General features: G+C 44.0%; 1 protein-coding gene across 1 annotated transcript in view; it reads right to left on the bottom strand.

Moving 5' to 3' along the window:
* Positions 1–18757, bottom strand: part of LOC123500133 (neuropeptide F receptor-like) — a 57922-nt gene that overhangs the window by 26148 nt on the left and 13017 nt on the right. The gene's annotated exons all lie outside the window — the stretch shown is intronic.

The raw sequence follows: 18757 nt of genomic DNA, 5'->3' as shown, positions 1-18757 counted from the left end.
TTTATTAAAAAGAAAAACTGTCTTAAAAACCCGTCTAGCTGTCTTTGTGGCCTTGGAAAATTGTCGTTCTAGTTGAAGATAGCCGTGTTTTTAAGTATTTATCATGATTCTGTTGAAAGAGTGACAACATTTCTAGTTTATTAAAAAGAAAAAGCTGTTTTAAAATCCGTCTAGCTGTCTCTGGGGCGCTGGGAAATAGTCGTAGTGAGAGGGGAAGGCGTTTCTGAATAAGGGCGTGCCATCCATGTATCGGCCTTATCTTATCTCCCTCCAAAGCTCCCTATTGACTGCACACTAACAGGCTGATCACTGAGGCTGTACCTTTCATCCAACGCTCTATTTGAAAAGCGGCTTGTTCACAGTGCTCTTTCATGTTCACTGATAAAAAAAAAAAAAACTTTATTTAGACTAGTGTGTGTGTGTGTGTGTGTGTGTGTGTGTGTGTGTGTGTGTGTGTGTGTGTGTGTGTGTGTGTGTGTGTGTGTGTGTGTGTGTGTTCACCTGTCGTGTGGCATCTCGTTACCTGTCTATATCACCTGTTAACAAGCCGAAGTTTCTGTATCTCTCTCTCTCTCTCTCTCTCTCTCTCTCTCTGGAAATCCATTACAACTTCTATTTATTTATTTATTTATTTTATTTCTTTATTTATTTGAGTTTGTTCGTAAGAAATTTTTTTTTTTTTTTCGTTTTTTGTTTATTTCTTGTTCGCTAAACTTCAAGTAGGCCTAATCCGTTACTACTGTTTGTTTGTTTGTTTGTTTGTTTGTTTGTTTGTTTGTGTTTATTTGTTAGAGAATCCACGTGATTGTAAGGTTCTTTAAAATGTAAATGGTGGTGGTGGCTGTAGTGGTGATGGTGGTGGTGGTGGTGGTGGTGGTGGTGGTAGTGGTGGTGATGGAGATGGTGGTGGTAGTAGTGGTGGTGGTGGTGGTGGTGGTGGTAGTAGTGATGGTAGTAGTGGTGGTGGTGGTGGTGGTAGTAGTAGTGGTGATGGTGGTGATAATGGAGTTGATGGAGGAGGAGGTAGTGGTGGTGATGATGGTGATGGAGGTGGAGGTAGTGGTGGTGGTCATGGAGATGATAGTGGTAGTAGTGGTGGTGGTAGTGCTGGTGGTGATGGGGGTGATGGAAGTGATGGTGGTGGAAGTGGTGGTGGTGATGGTGGTGGTGGTGGGGTTGGTAGTGACTTGTGTACCATCTCTGTCATACAACTGGGTAAAACATTCCTTCTCCACCACCATAACCACCACCACCACCACCACCACGACAGAGACAAAGGATAGACAAGAAGTTACGTAAAAGAGGATATTGGCGAAGCTGTGGAGGTAGGGAGAGGGGAGAGAAGAGGAGGGGAGAGAAGGGGAGAGGAGAGGAGAGGAGAGGAGAGGAGAGGAGAGGAGAGGAGAGGAAAGGGAAGGGGAGAGGGGGGAGACGGGAGGGAACATTGGTATAAGTAGATAGGAGAGAGAGAGAGAGAGAGAGAGAGAGAGAGAGAGAGAGAGAGAGAGAGGGGAGGGGAGAGGGGAAAGAGGTGAAGTGTTTCCATTGTAACATCCTTGTGGCATTTCTTTTATTTGTGTTTGTCTGTCTGTCTGTCTGTCTGTCCGTCTGTCTGTCTGTCTGTCTGTCTCTGTCTGTCTGTCACTGTTTGCTGAGTCCTCTACACACATTCTCTCTCTCTCTCTCTCTCTCTCTCTCTCTCTCTCTCTCTCTCTCTCTCTCTCTCTCTCTCTCTCTCTCTCTCTCTCTCTCTCTCTCTCTCTCTCTGTGTGTGTGTGTGTGTGTGTGTGTGTGTGTGTGTGTGTGTGTGTGTGTGTGTGAAGTTTCCTCGTCGAATCTCAATAAACCTTTAATCAGGTAATCAAAAAGAAGGAGGAGGAGGAGGAGGAGGAGGAGGAGGAGGAGGAGGAGGAGGAGGAGGAGGAGGAGGAGGAGGAGGAGGAAGAAGAAGAAGAGAAGAACAAGAGAAGATGATAAATGATGAAAGGACAGAGCAGAAATGGAAGTCAGGAATAGAAAGAAGAAGAAGGATATAGACGAAGGAGGAGGAGGAGGAGGAGGAGGAGGAGGAGGAGGAGGAAAAAGGAGGTCAAGAAACATATTTCTCACAGTGTATGCAACAGACACCGGATGAGAGAGAGAGAGAGAGAGAGAGAGAGAGAGAGAGAGAGAGAGAGAGAGAGAGAGAGAGAGAGAGAGAGAGAGAGAGAGAGAGAGAGAGAGAGAGAGAGAGAGAGAGAGAATAGCATCAAAGAGAACATTCCTCCGTTTCTTTTTTCTCTCTCTCTCTCTCTCTCTCTTTCATATTCTTAGGATGTATTAAATGAAGAGACCTGGCAGAGAGAGAGAGAGAGAGAGAGAGAGAGAGAGAGAGAGAGAGAGAGAGAGAGAGAGAGAGAGAGAGAGAGAGAGAGAGAGAGAGAGAGAGAGAGAGAGAGAGAGAGAGAGATTTGTTTTCATCTGAGCCTAAATAGAAACACTTGCTTATGAAAATTAATAGCAGTAGTAGTAGTAGTAGTAGTAGTAGTAGTAGTGGTGGTAGCAGTAGAAGTAGTAGTAATAGTAATAGTGGTAGAAGTAGTAATAGTAGCAGCAGTAATAGTAGCAGTAGTAATAGCAGCAGTAACTAGTAGTAGTAGTAGTAGTAGTAGTAGTAGTAGTAGTAGTAACAGCAGTAGCAGCAGTATTAGTAGTAAATCACACACAAACACACGGGGACCTTTTGAATTTAAGGCAAAAAATGTGATAACCCGAGGCAATATATTAGCAGCGGTGCCCTACCTGGTCTGTGGCTGGCCTGGGTCCCTTCAGCCGCCCTAGATTGATATTACAACGCGTGGAGTTTGGTTCAGTTGAGCAATCTGTCCTCTTATTAATTATCGGACCTGGACCAAGCCCCCACCACCATCACCACACCCTCACCCCTACCCCAGCACACCCAGCACACCCTAGCACAACACACCTCACCTGCAGCCCACTTCAGGACACCCTAGCACACCCCAGGACACCCCAGGATACCCCAGAACATCCCCAACACCATCAGCACACTCTCACTCCTATTCCAGCACACCTCCAGCTCACTCCAGGACACCCCAGCTCACTCCAGGATACCTCAGCACACCCCAGCACATCCCAAAACACCCCCATCACATCCCCAGGTCACCCCTACTCAGTCTATCAATAAATCGTGATAGCTAATATAGACCAAGAAATGCGGGATATTTTAAGATAGTCAGATAGTTAAGAAATTGTTAGAAAATATGCCAAAATAGAGAAAAAACACGGATAGTCACGAAACAGAGAGATATTGTAGTGAATGGTGAAATAATTGGCAGATTGTTGTGAGATATTTGTAGAAAGTGTAGGAATGTGGAGATTTTAGGGACACACACACACACACACACACACACACACACACACACACACACACACACACACACACACACACACACACACACACTAAAATTACTCAAAAGTTTTTAATTATATATATATGTAATTACGTGTCATTTTGTGCAATCATAGTATTAGTGATCGAAAAGTATTAAATTTAAGAACACACACACACACACACACACACACACACACACACACACACACACACACACACACACACACACACACACACACACACTCACTCACTCACTCACTCACTCACTCACTCACTCACTCACTCACTCACTCACTCACTCACACACACACACACACACACACACACACACACACACACACACACACACACTCACACTCACTCACTCACTCACTCACTCACTCACTCACTCACTCACTCACTCACTCACTCACTCACACACACACACACACACACACACACACACACACACACACACACACACACACACACACGAAAGAATTGGCCTTAGCACGAACCAAACTAGGAAACAAAAGAGAAAAAAACAAACAAAAGACGATCAAAGAAAATGGAGAATCCAGCACAAACTCCTTTAAAGTTAAGAGATTCGAACCCTTCTTGTGTTTCTAAGGGAAGGGAAGGGCTGGCGAGGGGAAAGGGGGGATGAGGGGGCGAGGGGATCGGGGTGAAAGGGAATGGAAGGGGGAGACTTGAAGTGGGGGTAGTGAAAGGCTTTAGGGACGCCTAGCTTTCAATTGTGTGTGCTTGCCTGTGTGTGTGTGTGTGTGTGTGTGTGTGTGTGTGTGTGTGTGTGTGTGTGTGTGTGTGTGTGTGTGTTATCATTATTTCTTTATCATTATTTCCTCCTCCTCGTCTCCTCCTCCTCCTCCTCCTCCTCCTCCTCCTCCTCCTCCTCTTCTCCCTTTCCCTTCACCACATCTACTATGACAACAAGCCCCCAGCCTCTCCTCCTCCTCCTCCTCCTCCTCCTCCTCCTTCTCCTGCCCTGCCTTGTCAATCATGTAGCCTGATATCACAGGGTCATCTCCATCCTACTTTTTGTCTTTCTGTGCTCTCGCTTCCTGGCCAGACATCCCATTACAACTTTTGCCCACGCTAATTAAGGCCACAAGATGCATGGCTCGGGCAGAGAGAGAGAGAGAGAGAGAGAGAGAGAGAGAGAGAGAGGGAGAGGGAGAGGGAGAGAGGAAATGGAGAGTTATTAATTAGAAGATTTGTAAAGGCATTATTCTCGTTGTGAGGGAAAGTAGATAGGGAAGGAGAGAGAGAGAGAGAGAGAGAGAGAGAGAGAGAGAGAGAGAGAGAGAGAGAGAGAGAGAGAGAGAGAGCTAAATATTGCACAGTAAAGGATTTGAGAGTGGCTGATATTGCACGTCTCTCTCTCTCTCTCTCTCTCTCTCTCTCTCTCTCGCTAGTATAGAGATATTCCAATGGATCAAAATTCCTCCTTTCTTTAACTGTGTCGAGAGAGAGAGAGAGAGAGAGAGAGAGAGAGAGAGAGAGAGAGAGAGAGAGAGAGAGAGAGAGAGAGTTAGCTTTTAATGTGTTGTGAAAATTTGTTTTATTTTTAGCTTATAAACTTCATGATGTATTTCTTTTTCTTCCTGCTTTCGTCTGTCTGTCTGTCTGTCTGTCTGTCTATCTGTCTGTCTGTCTGTCTGTCTGTCTGTCTGTCCTGTCTGTCATTTGAAGTGGTATATCCTTCATTATTTCCTTTATTTCTTTCATATTTCTCTTCTTTTTCCTCTTTCTCCTTCTCTTCTTTTCTTCTCTTCTTCCTCCCTTCATCTTCCTCTCTCTCCTTCCTTCCTTCTCTTCCTTCCTTCCTTCCTTCTGTCCTTCCTTCATGTCTTTCCTTCCTCTCTCTCTCTCTCTCTCTCTCTCTCTCTCTCTCTCTCTCTCTCTCTCTCTCTCTCTCTCTCTCTCTCTCTCTCTCATTTTCTGTTGCCATTACTCAGAATCGTAAATGGAGTTGTGATAATTTTCTTTGTTCATTAGTTAGTAATTTTTCCTTCTCTCTTTCTCGTTGCCTTCACAAAAATACGCCAAAAATGTAATTATCTCTCTCTCTCTCTCTCTCTCTCTCTCTCTCTCTCTCTCTCTCTCTCTTTTTTTTTGTTTCTTGTGTCGTTAATTAGATGACAAGAGGGAAAATGTGATAGAAGTCTGTGTGTGTGTGTGTGTGTGTGTGTGTGTGTGTGTGTGTGTGTGTGTGTGTGTGTGTGTGTCTATCTGTCTGCCTGTATGTATGTCGTTCTCTCTCTCTGTCTGTCTGTCTGTCTGTCTGTCTGTCTCTTTCTCTCATTATTATTATTATTATTATTATTATTATTATTATTATTATTATTATTATTGGGACGAATGACAAATAAAGATAATAAGAATAAGAAAGAGACGAAGAAAATGATAAAAAACGGAGGAATAATGATAAAAAAAGAAGAAACCGAAGGAGGAGGAGGAGGAGGAGGAGGAGGAGGAGGAGGAGGAGGAGGAGGAGGAGGAGGAGGAGGAGAAGGGGGGAAGTCACCTTATTGATTCGTTACACTCAGGTGACACACTATTAGCCTTTCTCATTAGCGGGGTGCGTCAGGTGGGGCGGGGCGGGACAGGTGGGCTGCAGAAGGTGGGGGAAGCAGGAGGAGGTGGGGGAGTGAACAGGACAGGGGAGGTGGGGAGGGAGTGATTGGGGGTTGGAGGGATGAGAGGGGGTTGGAGCAGGTGAATGGGAGGCAAAAGGGACGGGGAGGGACAGGTGGGTTGGGATGGGGATAGGGGATGGGGGTTTTATAGAAGGAGGTGAGGGGTGGGGGGGTAGGGTGAATGGGACAGGTGGGCGTTAGGTACCTGGAAATGGCAAATGCTTGTGGTAGTCTGATTTATTTATTTATTTATTTATTTATTATTTTCTTTTTTCATTGTATTTTTTTTATTTTTATTCATTTCTTTATTTTTCATCTCTCGTATTTTATTATTACTATTTTTTTTCATTTTTGTTTTTGTTGATTTGTTTTTCATTTATTTTTCTTTTTTTTCTTTTTATTTGTTTTATGTTTGTTTTATTTAGTTTTTTCTATCATATTTTTTTTTCTTTTCTCTTTTCTTCTTCTTTCAGTGATTTTGTGTGTTGCTTCTCTCTCTCTCTCTCTCTCTCTCTCTCTCTCTCTCTCTCTCTCTCTCTCTCTCTCTCTCTCTCTCTCTCTCTCTCTCTCTCTCTCTCTCTCTCTCTCTCTCTCTCTCTCTCTCAATTCACCTCATCTTTCTCCTTTTCCCTCTCTGTAATTCCTTTCATTATTCTTGTTTCCCTTCCTCCCTCAAGTCTTTCTTCATTAATTTTTGTCTTTCTCCTTCGTAACCACACATTTCTCTCTCTCTTCTCCTCCTCCTCCTCCTCCTCCTCCTCCTCCTCTTCTTCTTCTCCTCCTCCTCCTCTTCCTCCTCCTCCTCCTCCTCCTCCTCCTCCTCCTCCTCCTCCTCCTCCTCCTCCTCCTCCTCTTCCTCCTCCTCCTCCTCCTCCTCCTCCTCCTCCTCCTCCTCCTCCTCCTCCTCCTCCTCCTCCTCCTCCTCCTCCTCCTCCTCCTCCTCCTCATATGTATTCAAATCTTGTGTTATTTTCTTCTCTCCAGTTTATCTCTCCTCTTTAGTGTTATTTTCTCTCTCTCTCTCTCTCTCTCTCTCTCTCTCTCTCTCTCTCTCTCTCTCTCTCTCTCTCTCTCTCTCTCTCTCTCTCTCTCTCTCTCTCTCTCTCTCTCTCTCTCTCTCTCTCATATCAGAAATGTTTTAATTAATATTTGTGTTCCATTTTTTTTGTTTGTTTCTATTAATCCTTCTTTTATTTAGTACTTTTTAATTCCTCCATTTTTATTTACATTTCTTTATTTTTTGTTCTGTTTTTTTTTTTTTATTTGTGTGTGAAAGAATGGCTGTCGTTTTCTCGTGTTTTGTTGTATTTTTATCTTTTATTTCTTTTTCCGCATTTCCCCTTAAAAGTTTACTCTCTCTCTCTCTCTCTCTCTCTCTCTCTCTCTCTCTCTCTCTCTCTCTCTCTCTCTCTCTCTCTCTCTCTCTCTCTCTCTCTCTCTCTCTCTCTGTGTGTGTGTGTGTGTGTGTGTGTGTGTGTGTGTGTGTGTGTGTGAATTACGTTATAAATAATTAGCCAAATAAACTTAAAACTAAAAAATGAGAGAGAGAGAGAGAGAGAGAGAGAGAGAGAGAGAGAGAGAGAGAGAGAGAGAGAATGATCATAACTTGAAAGGAAGAATGATCATAACTTGGAAATGGAGAAGATGAGGAGGAGGAGGAGGAGGAGGAGGAGGAGGAGGAGGAGGAAGAAGAAGCGAGTGATGACATAATAGACGACTTAATTAAAGATATGAATTGACTCTCCTCCTCCTCCTCCTCCTCCTCCTCCTCCTCCTTTTCCACGTTTCGAGTTATTTTGATCCTCCACCTCCTCCTCCTCCTCCTCCTCCAGTGCATGTTAATTTGATAGAGAAATAGTATCTCTCTCTCTCTCTCTCTCTCTCTCTCTCTCTCTCTCTCTCTCTCTCTCTCTCTCTCTCTCTCTCTCTCTCTCTCTCTCTCTCTCTCTCTCTCTCTCTCTCTCTCTCTCTCTCTCATTAACAACATCGCTACCTGTAACATAGCTTCTCATCTTTCACCTTCCCAATCAGCCTCGCCCACAGGTACAGAGATAGACAGGTAAACTCGCAAACTAGTCTAGATAAGCTTGTTTGTACCAGTTTAGGAGGAGGAGGAGGAGGAGGAGGAGGAGAAGGAGAAAGAAGAAGAAGGAAAATAAGAATAAGAATAAGAATAAGAGAAATTGGAGGTGGAGGAGGAGGAGGTGGTAGGAGAAGGATGTGATGGTGGTAGTATTAGTGGTAATAAAGGTGGTGGTGGTGGTAGTGGTGGTGGTGCTAGTGGTGGTGGGTGGTGGTGATGGTGGTGGTGGTGGTGGTGGTGGTGGTGGTTAATTGTATTTGCTTAAATTTCTTTTACCTTTTTTCTTTTTCTTTCATTCCTTTTTATTTATCTTTTTATCTCTTTTTTCTTTTCTCTCTTCTTCCATTCATCCTCTTCCTTTCTTCCTCTTCCGTGTTCTCTTCCCTCCTTTGCTACACATTTTTCGTCTATTTCACTATGTCATCTCTTCTTTAATTCTGCTTCTTTTCAATTATTGTTCATTATTCCTCTTCTTTATTTCATCTTATTCTCTTCTTCCTCTTTTCTTTTTTCGCTTTCCTTCTCATATTTTTTCTCTTTCCTTGTCCATTTCCCTTGTTCTCTTTTCATGTTCGTCTTTATTATCGCTTTTTTTTCTTCTTTCCTTCTCTCTCGTCATTTATTTCCTCCTTTATCTGTCTCTCATCTTTATTCGTGTTTCTCTTTCTCTATTTATTTTTCTTGCTCCATTTTTGTTCTTCATGTCTTTCTCTTTCATTCTTATTGTGTATTTTTCTTCTTTTCTTTCCTTCCTTTCTTTCTTTATCTCTTTTTATATTTCTTTTATTTACTACAACTTTTCTTCTTCTTTTTCCTGTTTTTTTGTCTCCTGTCCTTCCATCTTTTCCTTTCCTAATCCTTCATCATATTTTTCTCATTTCTCCTCATTTTCTGTCTTGCCACTTTTGTTTTTTCCTTTTCCTTTGTTTCCATCATCCATCACTTTTCGTTTCCTCATTTTTCCCCCTCTATTTCCTTCTTCTCCTCCTCCTCCTCCTCCTCCTCCTCTACGGTTATAAACGTTTCTGGGAATTGTGACAAACGTTTCCGGGATTGTGAAAAACGTTCCTAGAATTGTGACAAAACGAGGGAGGATGAAGTAGGATTTTGGCAGGGGCGTTTATCGTGTGTGTGTGTGTGTGTGTGTGTGTGTGTGTGTGTGTGTGTGTGTGTGTGTGTGGTGGTGATGTCAGGACACCACGACGCCAATACAAGTCCGTGATTGGTGACTCTTGCTATCACCATCACGCTTCGCTGCAAATGTTACCACTGGAGATTGCAAGATTGAGGTGATGAAGTGGTGTGGTGTGGTGTGGTGTGGTATGGTATGATTTGGTTTAGTGTGGTGTGGTGTGGTGTGGTGTGGTGTGGTGTGGTGTGGTGTGGTGTGGTGTGGTGTGGTGTGGTGTGGTGTGGTGTGGTGTGGTGTGGTGTGGTGTGGTGTGGTGTGGTGTGGTGTGGTGTGGTGTGGTGTGGTGTGGTGTGGTGTGGTGTGGTGTGTGTGTATAATTCCTTCTCGATTATTCTGTATCACTGTTCCTTCACGACTACTGTTTTTGAAGTCTACGGAAATGAGCAACTGGATTAAGAAGAGTGTTTCTCCTATTAATAATGTAGAAAGGCCTTACACGTTATGCTAGAATGGTAAAAAAAAAAATCATAAAAAACCTGAATAATGTATCTGAAACGCTTTGCTCTCCAACCCACGACTTTTTTTATAATGATGATTGTCAAGAGTGTTTCTCCTGTTACTAGTGTGGCAATCTCGTTCATTCCTCACTGAAGTAAGAAAAAAAACACCCTTTAGAACCAGTGTAATGTATCTGAAACGCTTTGCTCTCTCACCTTGGCTATTCTGACACAGACTACCGAGATGACTAGCCAGATTATCAAGTGTGTTTTCCTGTTAATAATGTAGAAATGTACAGATGACGCAAGAATCATAAATACACTCGTAAAAACATGTGTAATATATTTGAAAGGGTTTGCTCCCTCACGTTGGCTATTGTGAGATAGACTACAGAGATGATTAGCCAGATTATCAAGAGTGTTTCCTTGTTAATAATGTAGAAATTTTGTTCACGTGTCGCTAGAATGGTAAAAACCCTCAAGAACCTTGTAATATATTTGAAAGGCTTTGCTCTCCTACCCACGATTATTCTTACAAAAGCTATGGAGATGATTGGCAAGAGTGTTTCTCCTGTTACTAGTGTGGCAATCTCGTTCACTTATCATTGAAATCATAAAAAAAACACCCTTAAGAACTTATGTAACGTATCTGAAAAGCTTTATTTTTTGCTGTCCTACTCACAACTCTTCTTAGAAACGCTGTAGAGATGATTGGCAAAAGTGTTTCTCCTGTTAGTAGTGTGGCAATCTCGTTTTTTGTCACTGAAATCATAAAAACACACTTTAGAACCTGTGTAATGTATCTAAAACGCTTTATTCTCTCACCTTGGCTATTCTGACAGACTACAGAGATGATTAGCCAGATTATCAAGAGTGTTTCCCTGTTAATAATGTAGAAATCTTGTTCACGTGTCGCTAGAATGGTAAAACAACCTCAACAACCTGCGTAACGTATCTGAAAGGCTGTGCTCTCCAATCCACGACACACACAGACTACAGAGATGATAAGCCAGAGTATGTCTCCTGTTAATAATGGAGATATCTCGTTCATTTGTCGCTGGCATGGTAAAAACACCCTTAATTAAAAACTTGTATGACTCAAGCATTTCCTCTCACATTACTCAACATTCGCTCATTACTCTTCTTCTCTCCTCTTCTCCCTTTATTTCTGTTTCACTTTCCTTTATTCCCTTCTTGTTAACTCTCATTTCCTTTCCTTCACTTCTCTTTCCTTCCATCTTATTCAATTTCCTTTCTCTCTCTCTTCCCTTTCATCTCTCACCATTCTCTCATTTCCTTCTCATTTCCCTGATCGCTGAATTGTCCCTTATCGCCGCATCGCTTCTGGTCACCATCGCTAGAAGAAGAAGAAGAAGAGAAGAGAGAGAGAGAGAGAGAGAGAGAGAGAGAGAGAGAGAGAGAGAGAGAGAGAGAGAAAGAGAAAGAGAAAGAGAGAGACAGACAGACAGAGAGAGAGAGAGAGGCAACCCAAACTGTCACTTTCTCTCGAGCCGTCCAAGTGGTGACAGTATCTAGAAGTTTTTGGTGATAGCGCCTCCCTCTCTCACAATTAAAGCTTCAGGTACAGACAGGTGAAGGACGCATCTGCCCCCCCTCTCCCACTCCCACTCATGTACGCCCGCCTGTTCACACCTATACTTGCTGGCTGACACACACACACACACACACACACACACACACACACACACACACACACACACACACACACACACACACACACACACACACACACACACACACACCACTAATGCATTAATACACGCCAACGCACCATGCATCACCACGCCAACGCACCACGCACCACCGCACCAACGCACCACGCACCACATCACCAGTTAATCCTCTTCCTTCCCCTCATCCCCAACAGCCACATTTGCCAGGCGCCTTCTGGACTCAACGTTCCCCACAAGGTCCTCACGACTCTCATCCATTCCCCGGCACACTCTGAAACTCCCTGCCTGTGTCTGTATTTTCAACTTCCTGTAACTTGACTTCATTCACAAGGGGGGTTTTCAAGGCATTTGTCCTTGTCCTTTGGCTAATTATCGGATCTGTAGGGAGACTGGCGACTAAGTGGGTTGTTTTTTTCTTTGTCTTATTGCTGCCCTTGACCAGCTCTCACCTCTTACTTAAAAAAAATTGAGGAATATTTGTAGACGTTTCCAGACAACATAAGCTCGTATTCTCAAACACTTTTGCGCTTCACCTTCACTGTTTCAAAAGGCTTTGTTTAAATTTACACAAGTTTTTAAAGTGTTTTTGTTGTTATAGAGGCAGAATGATAAGATTTCTGCATTGTTAACTGGAGCACACTCTTGAAAACCCCGCTAATCATCTCTGTGGCCTTGGAAAATAGTCATGGCGAGAGAGCAGAGCGATTTTTAAGGTGTTTCTACAGTTCTAGAGGCAGAGTGACAAGATTTCTACATTAATAGCTTGAGAAACACTCTTGAAAACCCCGCTAATCATCTCTGTGTCCTTGTTGTAAATAGTTGTAATGAGAGAGCAAAGTTTTTCCGAGTTTCTTCGTATTGATAAATGTTAATCTCTCTCTCTCTCTCTCTCTCTCTCTCTCTCTCTCTCTCTCTCTCTCTCTCTCTCTCTCTCTCTCTCTCTCTCTCTCTCTCTCTCTCTCTCTCTCTCTCTCTCTCTCTCTCTCTCTCTCTCTCTCTCTCTCTCTCTCTCTCTCTCTCTCTTCTTAACTTGAATGACTTATTAATTAATTAATTATTTTCAGATCACTGGAGAGAGAGAGAGAGAGAGAGAGAAGAAGAGAGAGAGAGAGAAGAAGAAGAAGAAGAAGAAGAAGAGAGAGAAGAGAGAGAGAGAGAGAGAGAGAGAGAGAGAGACGTACATAATTTCGTAAAGACCTTTTCCCTAACTTAGAATGAAATCAAAACTATTGAGACAACTTTTCTTGATCTTCTCTCTCTCTTTCTCTGAGTTTGAGGGAAAAAAGATTTAAGGAAAATTGGAAGGAAAAAATGAAAGGAAAAAAGATGGAAGGAAAAAATAGAAGGAAAAAAATTACGGAAAAAATTGGAAAGTAAAAACTGGAAGGAAAATATGAAAGGTAAAAGTTGGAAGGATAAAAATGGAAGGAAAAAATGGAAGGGAAAATATAGAAGGAAAAAAATGGAAAGTGAAAAATGGAAGGAAAAAATGAAAGGAAAAAATAATGAAAAAAAATTATGAAAAGAAGGAAAAAATGGAAGGAAAAAATTGAAAGGAAAAAAAATGGAAAGAAAAAAGTGAGCCGATAACTTTTGATGCGTTTAAATAAAATCTTTGACTAGTTCATGTTTTCCCTCGCTTTTAAGGAAGTTTATTTCTTCTTATCATTTTCTCCTCTTTCCTTGTTCCTCTTTCTCTTTCCACATCCTGATTTGTTCATCTCTTCCTCGTTCCTCTTCTTTCCTTCCTTCTTTCCTTCCTTCTTTCCTTCCTTCTTTCCTTCCTTCTCTTCCTACACTTTTTCCTTTCAATAATCAGTCTTTTTTTATCTCTCTTTTGTCACCATGAATGCTCCTCCTCCTCCTCCTCTTCCTCCTTTTGTATTCCTCCTCCTCCTCCTCCTCCTCCTCCTCCTCCTCCTCCTCCTCCTCCTCCTCCTCCTCCTCTTCCTCCTAAACTCTTCCTACTCCTACTCCTCCTCCTCTTTCCCTTGTATTCCTTTGTTTTCCTCCTCCTCCTCCTCCTCCTCCTCCTCCTCCTTCTCATTAACTCCCTTCGGTGCTTCAGGAATGAGAAACGTTTAGCTCTGCCCCCTCCGTGTCTCCCTTCACGGGCCTCTGACACGGGCGGCGGGGCGTGGGCGTGAGCAAGCGGCGGGGGTGACACAAGGCATTCTCTATTAGTCCCTTCCTTGCTGTCTTTGAGAGGGAGTGGTGGTGGTGGTGGTAAGGAAGGACAGGAGTGATTAGAGAAAGGAGGAGGAGGAGGAGGAGGAGGAGGAGGAGGAGGAGGAGGAGGAAGGAAGGAAGGAGGAGGAGGAGGAGGAGGAGGAGGAGGAGGAGGAGGAGGAGGAGGAGGAGGAGGAGGAGGAGGAGGAGGAGGAGGAGGAGGAGGAGGAGGTGGTGGTGACAGAAGGGAATCAAGAATGTCAATTATGAGAAGATTCGAATTGACAGAATAGACAGGAGGAAGAGGAGGAGGAGGAGGTGGAGGTGGAGGTGGAGGTGGAGGTGGAGGTGGAGGTGGAGGTGGAGGTGGAGGTGGAGATGGAGATGGAGATGGTGGTGGTGGTAGTGGTGGTGGTGGTAGTGGTGGTGGTAGTGGTAGCCCTACACCATGTAAAGGCTGCAGTTTTTCTTTAATTGGTTCAGCCATCTCAGTAACTAAGCCTTTACACTCCACTCACTTGGCGTTCCCTGACCTTCCCTTCCTGGTCCATGTCCCGTCCCTCCCGTGATCAGAGCGTCACCACGTCATCTCTAACTCTCTCTCTCTCTCTCTCTCTCTCTCTCTCTCTCTCTCTCTCTCTCTCTCTCTCTCTCTCTCTCTCTCTCTCTCTCTCTCTCTCTGCTGTCAAAGAAGGATGACAGATGTCACTTTTGTTTGAAATATGGGTTGGAAATATAGGTTGGAAGCCGACATTCATACATATATACATGCACAGGACAACATATTTAGTTTATTGACCACAGCAAGTACAATATTCTTTTCACACTTATTAGTAAATTAAGGTGTACATATAGCATTACATGTGTCACATTCCGTAGCCCAGATACTTTCAGTAAAATTAAAACTATACAATAACATTCACAAAACACTGGTGATTTGTTAATCTTAATAGTAAGTTGACAAGATCAGGCGAATTATTCTACAAGTCACATCAGGTGCAAAATTGTCATTAAATAGGTCTTCCATTGTTGTAAAGTTAAGTGTCTCAAATGTGATGAGTCCATAGACAATTCTCCACAACAAGTCTCTCAGTTTGAACATCACCACACAGACACACACGCTCTTCGAGAGGGAGTCGACCTGTTCCACCTCCCTGTTTCACACATTAAGGAATGTCCACTCACACGAAATCTTGTAAAAGACAGTCGTTGGTTTTCACTAATTGTGTGTTTAATTTTATAAACATCATGAACTGTAAGTTCAGGATTAATGTCTTTATATGTCTGTCGTCTTGAACACACACACACACACACACACACACACACACACACACCCTTGGGTCGGCCGGTAGCAAGGTGTCGGTCAGGGTGCAGCCTGTGGGTTCCCTCCTTGATAACGAAACACAAGGCAACACACACACACACACACACACACACACACACACACACACACACACACACACACACACACACACACAGTCACCCACCCACCTACCCATCCACCCCCACACCCTCGGGCCTGGAGCCAGGTATCGGCCAGGGTCCAGCCGGGGTGGGGGTCAACCCTCCTTGATGACGTCACATATATACGTCACGCAAATCATTTTGAAAATGAGGATTCCCAAAAAGGCAGCTGGACACGAATACTGTAACAATTCTGACTCGTTATCAATCGAAACTAACTTCTAAAATACAAAAACACTGCCGAGAAAAGGAATAATAAAAATAGCTCAAAAATATACTAAATAAAGTATTAGAACTTCGACTTGCTTAAAAACAATTTCAAAGCCCACCAATTTCATTCAACTGAATCGATAACGTTTTTCAAAAATTATGACTATCATTTCGATATATCAAAACCTGGCAACTCGCCCTATTAGAAAAATAATATTTAAAAATGACGTTGTTTACAATATTAACAGGACTACATATCATTCTTAAAGTCCACATCTTTAACTTCTCAGGAGCCTTGCACACTTTTCTCATGATAAACCATCTTTTGAAAACACAAACACTTCGCTACAACCTCAAATAAAAAATCACAGATAGCGGAGGTAAAAATTTTAGCGTATTTTGGCCCTCCCATTCAAGTCATAAACTCCCTCTACATCACCGTACTTCACGCAACTCAAGCATGGAAAACACGTAAAACACAGCGAACTATCATTAGAAACCCTTAAAAGGCACTTGTGACTCGAAATAAATTAACTGAGACAAATATAAATAATAGTGGAAGTCGAGCATCTGGGACCGGCATTTTGGGCGGGAGCTGGTGATGACGTCACAGCCTGGGGCTCGTGACGTCACGGCCCGAGGGTCTCGCCCTGCTTCCCTCACTGGGCCTCCGTAACACACAAATCAGGCAATTATGGATATATTTCAACAACGGACATGACAGATTAGGCCTATGGCTCCACTTTGTGACCTGTCTGGCCTGTAATGAGTGAGAGATGAGGAAGATAATGGCTGAGAGAGAGGCGGCGGGTCAGGGGATCGGTTTGCTTACGTTTTGAAGGCTTGCAGTATTGGGGTTTTTGTAAGTATGTGCAGGTGTTAGTTCACTGATATGTTGTCCTGGAGATTACCAGCGTTAGGTTATGACATGGCACCACCACGAAATGACGAGTTACACCAATATAACATTTACATTAGCCAAAGACTGCTTGGCGGTGGCTGTCCGTGTCACCAGCAGGCACCCTCACCCACACACACACACCGCTGTCCACTTTGTGTCCTCGACGGTATTTAAATAGTTAACCTCTGATAACTGAGAGGCTACACACACACTGTTCTTTTCTCCACTATCACTATTAGCGGTATCTTTGTCTTTACCTCTCTCACTGTCTCTCTTACCGCTGGTTGCGTTCTCCCGCCAGGCGCAGTGCGGCTCACTGTGAACTGGCCGGGCGAGTCGATCATGGGGACCACTTTCCGCGGGACGTGTTTGGCAACAATGTTAAAATGAATTTGTCTGAATCAACACAAATACAATAATGTCCTTACACACGTATATACGTATATGATACACCATCAAATAGGTACACTCACATGTGCATGTATATATGTATGAATGTCGGCTTCCAACCTATATTTCCAACCCATATTTCAAACAAAAGTGACATCTGTCATCCTTCTTTGACAGCAGTTGTCATTGGCTACAGGTGCCTATGACGTAGCCCTGCTGACCTGCCTGTCTGCCTGCCTGCCGTCTTCCTCTCCCCATGTGGGGTTACCAGGTGCTGCTAATGAGAAATGCTGTGGCCTGGATTGGCAAGGAGTCCGTGGCAGTTTAGGTGTCGCCGTCTGTACCTGAGACCAACCTTAAAATAACCTCTGTATAATTTGTTCCCTAATCTTGTTTTTCCTCGGCAAGGTTTACGAAGTTAAGGAGCGTGGGATGAATTTGTCTGTTTATGTTGACGATCCCTCGAGCGGCTAATGAGTGGATAGAGGTGGTGGTGGTGGTGGTGGTGAAGAGTGGATGGGTAGAGAGAGGTATCAAGACTTAATTTGTGGTGGATAGAGATGGAGGTGGAAATGAAGAGTGGATGAGAGAGATATAAAGACTTAATATGTTGTTGTTGCTGTTGTTGTTGTGGTGGTGGTGGTGGTGGTGGTGGTGGTGGTGGTGGTGGATTAGCAAGAAGTGGAGAGAGAGACTAGACATTGGAGGTTTGTGGTTTACCATAAGGTGAAGTGGTAGGAAGTGGAGGTATATATATATGTAGTAGAACTATTTTCCCCTCTTTTTTCTTCTATATTTCCCCCATTTTTCCTCTCTTTTCCTCTTTTTCCATTCTATTTCCTTTATTTCCCCTCTTTCCCCTCTTTTCTCTTTATTTCTCCTACCTTTCCTCTCTTTTCCCCCGTATTTTTCCTCTTTCCTTCTTTTTCCCCCTCTTTTCCCCTCTTCCCACGTCTAACTGGCTCCACAGTGACGCCTCGCAGATCACCTAGCCTTAACTTGTCCCTGCATTCCAATCCTTCTCCCCTCTCCCCTCTCCCCTCTCCCATCTCTTCCCTCCCCTCTCCCCTCTCCCTCTCTCCTCTTTCTCACTATCTTCTGGCGTCACATCTGAGTGGTGGACTGAGTGAGTGAGTGAGTGAGTTTTTTAGTTGGTAGTATTTCTCTCTCTCTCTCTCTCTCTCTCTCTCTCTCTCTCTCTCTCTCTCTCTCTCTCTCTCTCTCTCTCTCTCTCTCTCTCTCTCTCTGTTGATACACACACACACACACACACACACACACACACCGGGTAGCTCAGTGATTAGAGCGCAGGCTTCACAAGCCAGAGGACCGGGGTTCGATTCCCCGGCCGGGTGGAGATATTTGGGTGTGTCTCCTTTCACGTGTAGCCCCTGTTCACCTAGCAGTGAGTTGTGACCTTGTTGTCCCGGTGTGTGGTGTGTGCCTGGCCTATCCAAGGATCGGAAATAATGAGCTCTGAGCTCGCTCCGTAGGGTAACGTCTGGCTGTCTCGTCAGAGACTGCAGCAGATCAAACAGTGAACACACACACACACACACACACACACACACACACACACAGACAGAGAGAGAGAGAGAGAGAGAGAGAGTGTCGAGGCGCCCTATGGATCAAGTAACCTCCGGGGTCACCAATACATCACCTCCCGACGGCGCCCCTTCTGCAGTGGTGGCATGGCGGGGGGAGGAAGGGGGGAACTGGGGGCGAGGGCGGGGAGAGGGGGCGGGGCTGACGGGGGAGCCTTTCATCTTCCTTCTCTCATTAAGGGACAAGACAGACGCGAATGTGTGTGTCAAGGGGCGCTCTGGGGGGAAGGTCCGGGTGGGGGGTGAGAGGAGGTCTAGCAAGTCACAGGTCACGGATCACGGGTCACAGGTCACGGGTCACGGGTCATAGTGGGGAGGTCATAAGGAAGTCACAAGGAGGTCATAAGCTAGTATTTTCAACTTCTGTGCTTCATCTCTCTCTCTCTCTCTCTCACTAATCCAATCTAACATAACCAAAACCAAACTAAGGCTCGTAATCTCAAACCCTTCTGTGCATCACCTCCACTGTATCAGAAGGCTTTATTTGAATTTTCACGAGTTTTTAAGGTGTTTTTTTTTATGGTTTTGAAGGCAGAGTGACAAGATTTCTACATTACAAACTGGAGAAACACTTTGAAAACTC

The sequence above is a fragment of the Portunus trituberculatus genome, chromosome 8 (assembly GCF_017591435.1).
Source record: "Portunus trituberculatus isolate SZX2019 chromosome 8, ASM1759143v1, whole genome shotgun sequence".
Lineage (NCBI taxonomy): Eukaryota > Metazoa > Arthropoda > Malacostraca > Decapoda > Portunidae > Portunus > Portunus trituberculatus.
The sequence above is the reverse complement of the archived record's forward strand: the minus strand, read 5'-3'. Positions and strand labels throughout refer to the sequence as shown.